Source organism: Takifugu rubripes, chromosome 18 (assembly GCF_901000725.2).
Source record: "Takifugu rubripes chromosome 18, fTakRub1.2, whole genome shotgun sequence".
Lineage (NCBI taxonomy): Eukaryota > Metazoa > Chordata > Actinopteri > Tetraodontiformes > Tetraodontidae > Takifugu > Takifugu rubripes.
The window spans coordinates 802,806-811,262 of NC_042302.1; positions in this window are offsets into that span (position 1 = coordinate 802,806).

Consider the following 8,457-nt stretch of genomic DNA (forward strand, 5'->3'; position numbering starts at 1 on the left):
ACATTAATGCAAACTAAGAGCCATCAACCACAGGCTGTGAGACATTCCCGGCAGCGTGACCAGGTTCTCCTTACAGGTTCTCCCAGGTCGGGTCATTTACCTCCACTTCATCCTCTGTGCAGTTATGTTGTGTCAATGTTGGCTGTTTTTGTTTGGGTCCTATTAAGGAGGACGCTATGCTGGCCTGAACTGCTTCATTTTGCTCTCATTTAGCTAGCTGTGCTAATTTCCTTCATGTTTACAAAGTATTGTAGCACCTTGTTGTGCTGGGGCCTGAGTAGTTGTGGGGGGTTTGTTGTGTTTTAATTATGGTTTGTAAGTGTGTTTGTAAAAGAGACAATGTGCAAAAAAGTTGTGACTGTGTGAATTTAGGAGAGGCGGTGGTAGCGCAGTCAGCCTGGGCTGGGAAGTGGAGGGTTCTCACTTCAAGTCCTGGCAAGGACAAAAACACAGAGAGCATGGCCAAGATATCATCCACCAAATACTCACATAGGGCCCTGTGCCCCCAAGCCCTCTCACCCAACACATTCTAGTCTACAAGTCCAAGGCACCATCAGCTGTATTCCACAGTAACCACTTAATCTACACTTCACTGCTGCGTGTTTCCATTATGAAAAGCACCCAGGCTTTAGAACCTGATGCTATTTTGGTACCTACTCCCCTGGCGTTGCAAAGAATATCACCGCTACTAAATGGCGATGTAAAACTGTCAACCACTGATTGGCCAGAGATAAATGAGTTTTAACGTTTGTTGCTGTCGAAGTTTGATCAACATGGCCACAAGTTTTTGCAAATGAAAACATCTAGAAGTCAATAGAAAGGCCAACAAGGCACAAGCACGTTTAATTGGGTAGCACAGCTAGCAGCCGACTGCCATACAGTGCTGCGAGAAATTTAAAAAGCCAAAGAGTGGCTAAAGCGCCATAAAAGACCACAACGGCCGGAGTGGGCTGTTGAGGTGGGGCTAGTTGTGGTACTACCTCGTAATGGGAACAAGTCCAACAGCACGGCATAAGTGCTTGTCTTACTGACGATCTGCTGAGCCATGGTGAACACAAGTACTTGGATTTGCCTCCATTTGCCTGCCTTCACTTCCATCTTTTATGATCTTCAGAATCTGGCCACAATGACAGGATCCATTTAATCTGAACAATGTTTTCTCTCTTTCCCCTTGAATCAGTTGTACACCACCATTCAATCAAGCTTCAAGTGCTGGGTATTGTTGCCTGCTGTCTCCAGAACATGACAGAGGTTCACACTTGGTTCACACCGCTGAAGACTGTTTCCTAAGGAAAGCATGTACAAGGTGAAAAGGATTGGTCCAAGTACAGAACCTTGAGGAACTCCATGGCTAACCCTACGGTATGAAGAGGGAACGCCATGGACATGAGCAAACTGATATCTATCTGATAAATACGATCTAAACCAGTCTAGTGCTGTCCCTTTAATCCCAATCACATGTTCCAGTCTCTGTAACAGGATGCTGTGATCAACTGTATCAAAAGCAGCACTGAGGTCCAGCAGAACCAGCATAGAGACCAGTCCATGCTCTGAAGCTCTAAGAAGATCTTTAGTAACTTTAAGAAGTGCTGTTTCTGTGCTGTGATGAGCTCTAAAGCCTCACTGAAACATCTCAAACAGGCTGTTCCTCTGCAGGTGCTCCAGTAACTGGGTCACCACCACCTTCTCAAGAATTTTAGAGATAAAAGGAAGGTTTGATATAGGCCTATAATTTGCTAACACATCGGGATTTAGTGATGGTTTTGGGGTCAAGGTTAGGGCCAGGGTTAGGGTCAGGGTTGGGGTTAGGGTTAGGGTTAGGATCAGGGTCAGGGTTCGGGTTAAGGTTAATGGGCCCCGTAGGTCTATGATTACATGTCAAAGCCGGGTACATTTTTATTCTGCTAATTCTGAATATACATAAGCAATAACAATTTCATGAAGGTCACACCTTGTGGGCATCACTGTCTTTTAACCATATTTGTAAGGAAAAGTTCTTACTGTTCAACCAGAGAATAAAAGAATAACAGAAGGACAGTGGCAACGTGAAGGCACGTGCAACGCGACCAAAAACCCCTTTCTTGCATTAGTCTTGAGCAACACATCATCCACAGTCAAATAATGAATCGAAAGCATTCCATTCCTGTGCTTTTCAGTAGCCTCCAACGTACTAAGTGAAAGGTAAACAGCAGCAGAAAGAACATCAAAGGGACTGTATAAAAAGAGCTCTGGTCTCCATGGTGATTTCAGAGGCAAATACAGTAGTTTTGTTCAAGTAGCCATGCTTGGAGCCAGTCATCCTTGACAGCCACCACTGCACTATGTACATAACAGGCAGGGTGGGAAAGCAAACTCTGTCATCAGGATCAGTGTAAGTCTACACCATCTGAACCGAGGTTCCAAATCATAAAGGATAATGTTGCCTCATCACTTTGACCCTTCCCACTGGTCAGAGGTCAAGCCGACAGTATTATAACATTTATGGAAAGGGATCAGTAAACAATTCTTACAGCCCCTCGTGTTATTATCTGCTTTAAATTTGAAGGATTTAGTGTTGGACTATACATTTTTGTCACATTGCCCACTACTGCACTTTAGCATTAATCATTGAGGTTACTATAGAGAACACCAAAGAATGACGGAACGAAGGGAGAGGCGCCGGCAGAATTCCTCCTGAACCATGTTCTGGTCTAAGCAGCAGCCACAGGAATGGCTTGGTTGAGGTTATTGCCCCATTAAGCAGTAATTAACACTTCAGGGTATTAATAACTTCCTTTCTTCCATTACCGGAGTCAGCGTGGAAGGCTTCTGCATTGCTATTTCACACACATTAGTCAGTAGACTTGAGTTAATGATGGTCAGACTCTTACTTCTTTAGAGGGGCAGTGATTCAGGTTTCTTCAGGGATCGGAGGCAAATATACCGTTAACTGAACCTGTGGAGCATCAGCAATCGCCAGGTGGGCCATTGCAGTCAACATAATTACAGCTCGTTACAGTACATACAGTAGATCCTAAGGCTGATCGTTGAGTGTCCTTTATTTCACGTTAAGATTTATTGGTCATCATGTGCTGATGGCTATTGAAGAATAAAAAGGATGATAAAACTTGAATTTTGGTCCTTAAATGTCCATCTTTAAACCCTAAGACAGGAAGCCAATGCAGAGGTCAGGGACCTTTCCGCCTCTTTGTTGTAACCTAAATATGGCTCCTACACTGCTGGGCGTGTGTGTGTGTGTGTGTGTGTGTGTGTGTGTGTGTGTGTGTGTGTGAGAGAGAGAGAGAGAGAGAGAGAGAGAGAGAGAGAGAGAGAGAGAGAGTGAATGTGCATGTGTGTCCGTTATGCACGTGTGTGTGCATAAGAGCGTGTGTGTGTGCGTGGGTGTGTCATTTTATGTTTGGATACTGGCAACGATATAAACAAACAAAAAATGTAATCGCGGTGTTTTGTTTTGAAAATTGTTTTACTTTGAAAATACCCCGGATTCCTTCGTGTTTTCTTTGTTGGACTTCCTGCCTGGCAACGCCATCGCTCGAAAATGCTGAAAATAATGGCTGCACGGTGTGTGCTGAACGCAGCTATTTGTGTCCCTTCTGCGTCCAGTGTGAACCCAGCGTTAGCCTCCATTAGCATTTACCAGAACTGCTTTTGCATGTTGTCCAAAACGTCTGTTTACTTTTTCTTTGAATGAACTGTTTTTTCCTTATCATCTTATTGGCGCCTAATATGGGACAATTCATATTTAATTGGACAAAATTGTTGAAGCTCACGTGTGGCTGACTTGTTAAAGACCTCTTGCCTTTTAATTTGACAGTTTAGGTGATTATTATTGATTTTAAATGCTCTGGTGTTGCTGAAGTAATATACCGGTGTGATTCTCCAGCTGTGGGCTCATATTGATGCTACTCTGAGGTGTACTTATTTAGCTAGGATGTCACTAAAGGCTGAGACATGATTTCACGGTCCCCACTGGCATTAGTGTGGCTGTTTAACATCACATTGGGGCCTCAACAATGGGGACAACCAAGCTGAACACAGCTAAACTGCTAGTTAAGCTAACCGCTAACCTGCTAGTGATGGACTGCAACATTAAGCACTTGGGCAAAAACTGCAGTTACGTAAAATCCCGATTAAAATAAAAGCTGAAGAATTGCATTTGCATCTGATTGTTGTCATCTTGTCAACAAAAAGAATCCCTAAAATTCTTCCATTCGTTATTTTCAGCTGTTATTTGTTGGGGTTTTTTTTGGAGGGGGGGATTAAGCTTTTTTACATAATATTTCCACAAGAGAAGGAGCATGTCTGCCATTCCTGATCATTCCAGAGGACAAAAGATGTTACATAAAAGCATCAACAAAAACACACACAGGGTGAGAAAACCAGGGACACACACATGTCTCTGGCCTACGTCCTCCTTACTGATGCAGCTCAACATGCAGTAACCATAATGATAACGCGCCTCGGTACCAGCGTCGGAACTTCTCTTCTCAGCTTGCGGGGGGTAGTGATGCTGGTTGGCCAGTGCTCAGTCCAGCAGCGGTCCTCCGTGCCAGGCACCCACAGGAGTATGGTGCAGCTCACCCACTCCACTGCTGCACTGTCAAGGATCAGATGGTCCTGCTGGGGCCACAACAACCTCCTTTGTCTGAGAGAGAAGCTGCAGCTCATGGTTGGGATCGTGCTCATTCACATTGACATTGTGACTGCCGCACAGTGAACTGAGGCTGGAGATGAGAGACCCTGAAGACAGAGGGACACATTGGGAATGACGCTTACTAATGTTCCTGGCCATGGAAACGTTTATACACTCGGTCTGATAGATACAGACCAAGGGCAGAAATCGTCTCACTGGTTGGTATCTTTGGTGACTCCAAAGCGACCCTGTGAACCACACCCGATTCAGCATTACTGAAGCAGTTTGCTCGGCCCCTGACACTATATGACCACATCAGCAACAGCCAATTTGTTGTGATCCAGGATTCCCAGTTGTGTTTGTCCTGCAGGGGGCGTGGTGGAGCCATGCTCCGGCCACCTGTTGGCGCACCTGCAGGACATCAGTGATCAGCCGCCTATTTAAGGCCTAAGACTCCGGCCTATCAGTGTCGGAGGATTTCGTGTGACTGGTTGGATCCAGTAACTTTGTTGGTGGTTTTGAGCTTTTTGTGGCTGCCCTTTTGGTGTTTGTATAATAAAACCATTTTTGGATTATTCATCACTGCGTCTTGCCTGCGTTCGGGTCCTAAACCACCACGAACCCTAACACAATTAGCATGCCGAGGAGTCTGGTGGGGGCACAAAGCGGACTATATTTGTGTTATATGCTCTGATACTAGCGAGGGCTTCACCGCTCACGACACACCAACACATGAATTAGAATGATGCATAGTTCAACTGGTCAAACACTCTGAAAGTCTGATGTCCTGTTAAAGGCCTACACCCCCTCCCTGAACCAGAAATGCTGCTCCTGTAGCAGCTGTTTCAGGGGTCTCAAACTGGGCCAAAATCCCAAACTGTTATAAAGTAGCAGGCCAACATTGATTTTTAGTGAAAAGAATCTTCCTACGGAAATAACAATGAACCTGTTCAGATGGACCCAAACAAGCTTTGCTTAACAACTGAAGATACAGTGACAGGTCTGTCTTTCACAGGCAAACAGATATTCCACTTGTCCAGGAAGCTCAAGTTTTCTGCCTTTCTTTTCTCCAGGGCTAGCACAGTGCCAGTGTTATCATTAGCAAACAAGGGCTGTTTCCGAAACCACCCCCTATACCCACCCCCATAGTGCACTCAATAGACGCCATTTTGAAATGTTAGTGAGCATCGCTGTACCCTATGTAGTGCACTCAATGTATCCCACAATGCACTGCGAAAAGTAGTGTACGAGCGAGCACCCTAACTCGGAAAATGTATCCCATCAGCCTTTACGGTATCACGTGACAATCTATCAATGGCGGGCCAAAATTGTCCTTCGGAGTCGTCTGTTCCTCTTCACCAGACGACGGGATCGCAGCAAAAGAATATTTAAGATGATGAAAACTATTTCTGGAGCCATTTTGTGATGCTGATGATGATGATGTCCTTTCTTGAAATGTTTTCAGTACAGTGACTTGAGAATGTACCATCATGTCATGGCCCGAAAATGTCACTGGACACTAATTATTTTAGATTATAAGGAATTGTTATATAATTATTGACATTAATATTTCCATCTATTATTATTATATAAAGATAATAATAGGGTAAAATATTGCATTTTCATAAAATGATCGCTGAATGTATTTCTGATGGGTTAAAATAATGAAATGGACCTGGCCACTTTTCCCGGCGACCGGTTCGTAATTATTATGCGACACCATTACGTCACTTTCCGTGCGCCGTAAATGACACCGTTGTCCGAATACTAACTTTAAATTGAGTGCACTACGTAGTTCACTCAATCCATGTCCCCCATGTAGTGAGTAGTGAATAGGGAACGAGTGTGTGGTTTCGGAAACAGCCAGGGTCTCTAGTACTACGGTCTTCTTCATTTTTGTGGGTTTTCTTGGTGGTTAGCAAGCAACAAATTGGTGCATTACTGCCATCAACTGATGCGGAGTGTGGATTTACACACCAAACACCAGCAGAGCATTCTGGGATGTGCAGTATTAGCGGCACACGCGCTGTAGGCGATAATAGCAGTGGGCCAGCTCTAATTATCATTTTGGTATGGCTGCACCAGGCTATGAACAGGTGGCCACTTTGAACCATGAGATCTTGATGGTCCACAGAAAGCTGATTTTAAATGTTTCCTTCCTAAACATGGCAGTAACACAGCTGGAATACAGCAGTAAAATCAGATAACCAGGTGTGGCATGTTACTGGTGTGTTACATTACAGTAATACGCCAGTTAAAAAAGTAAGGAGGCTACCTGCTTTTGATTGTTAGTCTTTAGCTTAAAAGCTGCATAGTCAGCATTTCTTCCTGCGTTATCTATGACGAGGGTGTGGACATGAAGCCCCAAAAGACGCTTCAACACAATTAAACTAGCGTCTCCCGTAAAAATCCATAAATAAGCGGAATCACGCTATAAGCCGCAAGGTGCAGTAGTTTGCAGTGCTTATGGTTAAAACCCCATGGTATCATTCATGCTAGCTAACCGACCGTGTGTGACAGGATCTCCCACCACCAACAAATTTGTTTTCTGATGCAATAGATTAAACGTCATTCTAACAGTTGGGTTAAATATAGCTTTGTGTCTGTGTGTGTGTGAGGGCGTGTGTGTGTGTGTGTTTTGCTACAGGACTGACTCAAATTTAGTAAGATAAAAGCATGGCTGACCCGTGTCACACCGATGGCCTCAAATCAGAACTGCTGATGGTGCTGTTCTGACCATGAAAAGAGACAAGAGGGTGTTAATAATGCTACCGTTCCAGCCTGTCCTGTGGTTCATCCAGTAATTACCAGATAACACCAAATGTCAACGCGTTCAACCGTCGGCACAGCTTGCAAACTGACGACGAGAACAGCCGTCATATCGCAACAGCACATAACACCGAAACTACGGCAGTGATAACCGCCACTAGGTGGTGGAGCAGTTTTCAATGGGAGGAAAATAGCCTTTCTCTGTGATCCAGGTCACAAGAAACATCAGCAAGAGCCACAATAGGACAAAAAACGAAATCTGGGGGAGAGTCATGGACCCAACGGTGACGCAGTAAAGACGCTTGAGACAACTCCAAATGTGCAACATCTGAAGATTCAAGTCTTGATCTCAAGACATCTCTGATCAAAGTGAGGGATCCTTTGAAAAAACCGAGGGACAAAAAGACAGAAATAACAAATAAGTTGTAAGTCTGAAATGTAAAAATCAAGAGCAGCTGCATCCAGCTATGTTTATCAGGATAAACCCAGAACAATCAGGTGTATTCACACAGGTGACCAAAAAAAAAGACCAAAATGGTGGCGGTAAACTCTAGCAAGACACCCCCTGCTGTGCTTCTCTTCTCTTTCTTGTTGTATCAAGAAAAGCCATCGGCGCAATCTTCTGCCAGAGGCATTATTTGCTTTTTCCAGATACAATTCAGAGACCACAACTATGTTGGATAGGAGCATCAGACAAGATCTTCTGAACCACTTTTAGACCTTTCAGGGTCATGGAGAGGGGCCACATATAGGCAGGCCCATCCATGGATGAGTCGGCAGTTCGCCGCAGGGCACCATATGAGCAATTGTGGGGTTAATACGTTGCTCAGGGGCAACTCAGCAGTGCTCTGGCAGCTCCCCCTACTACCAGAACACCTTCCATGTTTTGACTGCACCGGGACTCAAACCGAGAACCCTCCGCTTCTCAGCCCAGCTCCCAACAGACTGAGCTACCAGCACCCAGACCAGCACCCAGACAGACAGACGGACAGACAGACAGACAGACAGACAGACAGACAGACAGACAGACAGACAGACAGACAGACAGACAGACA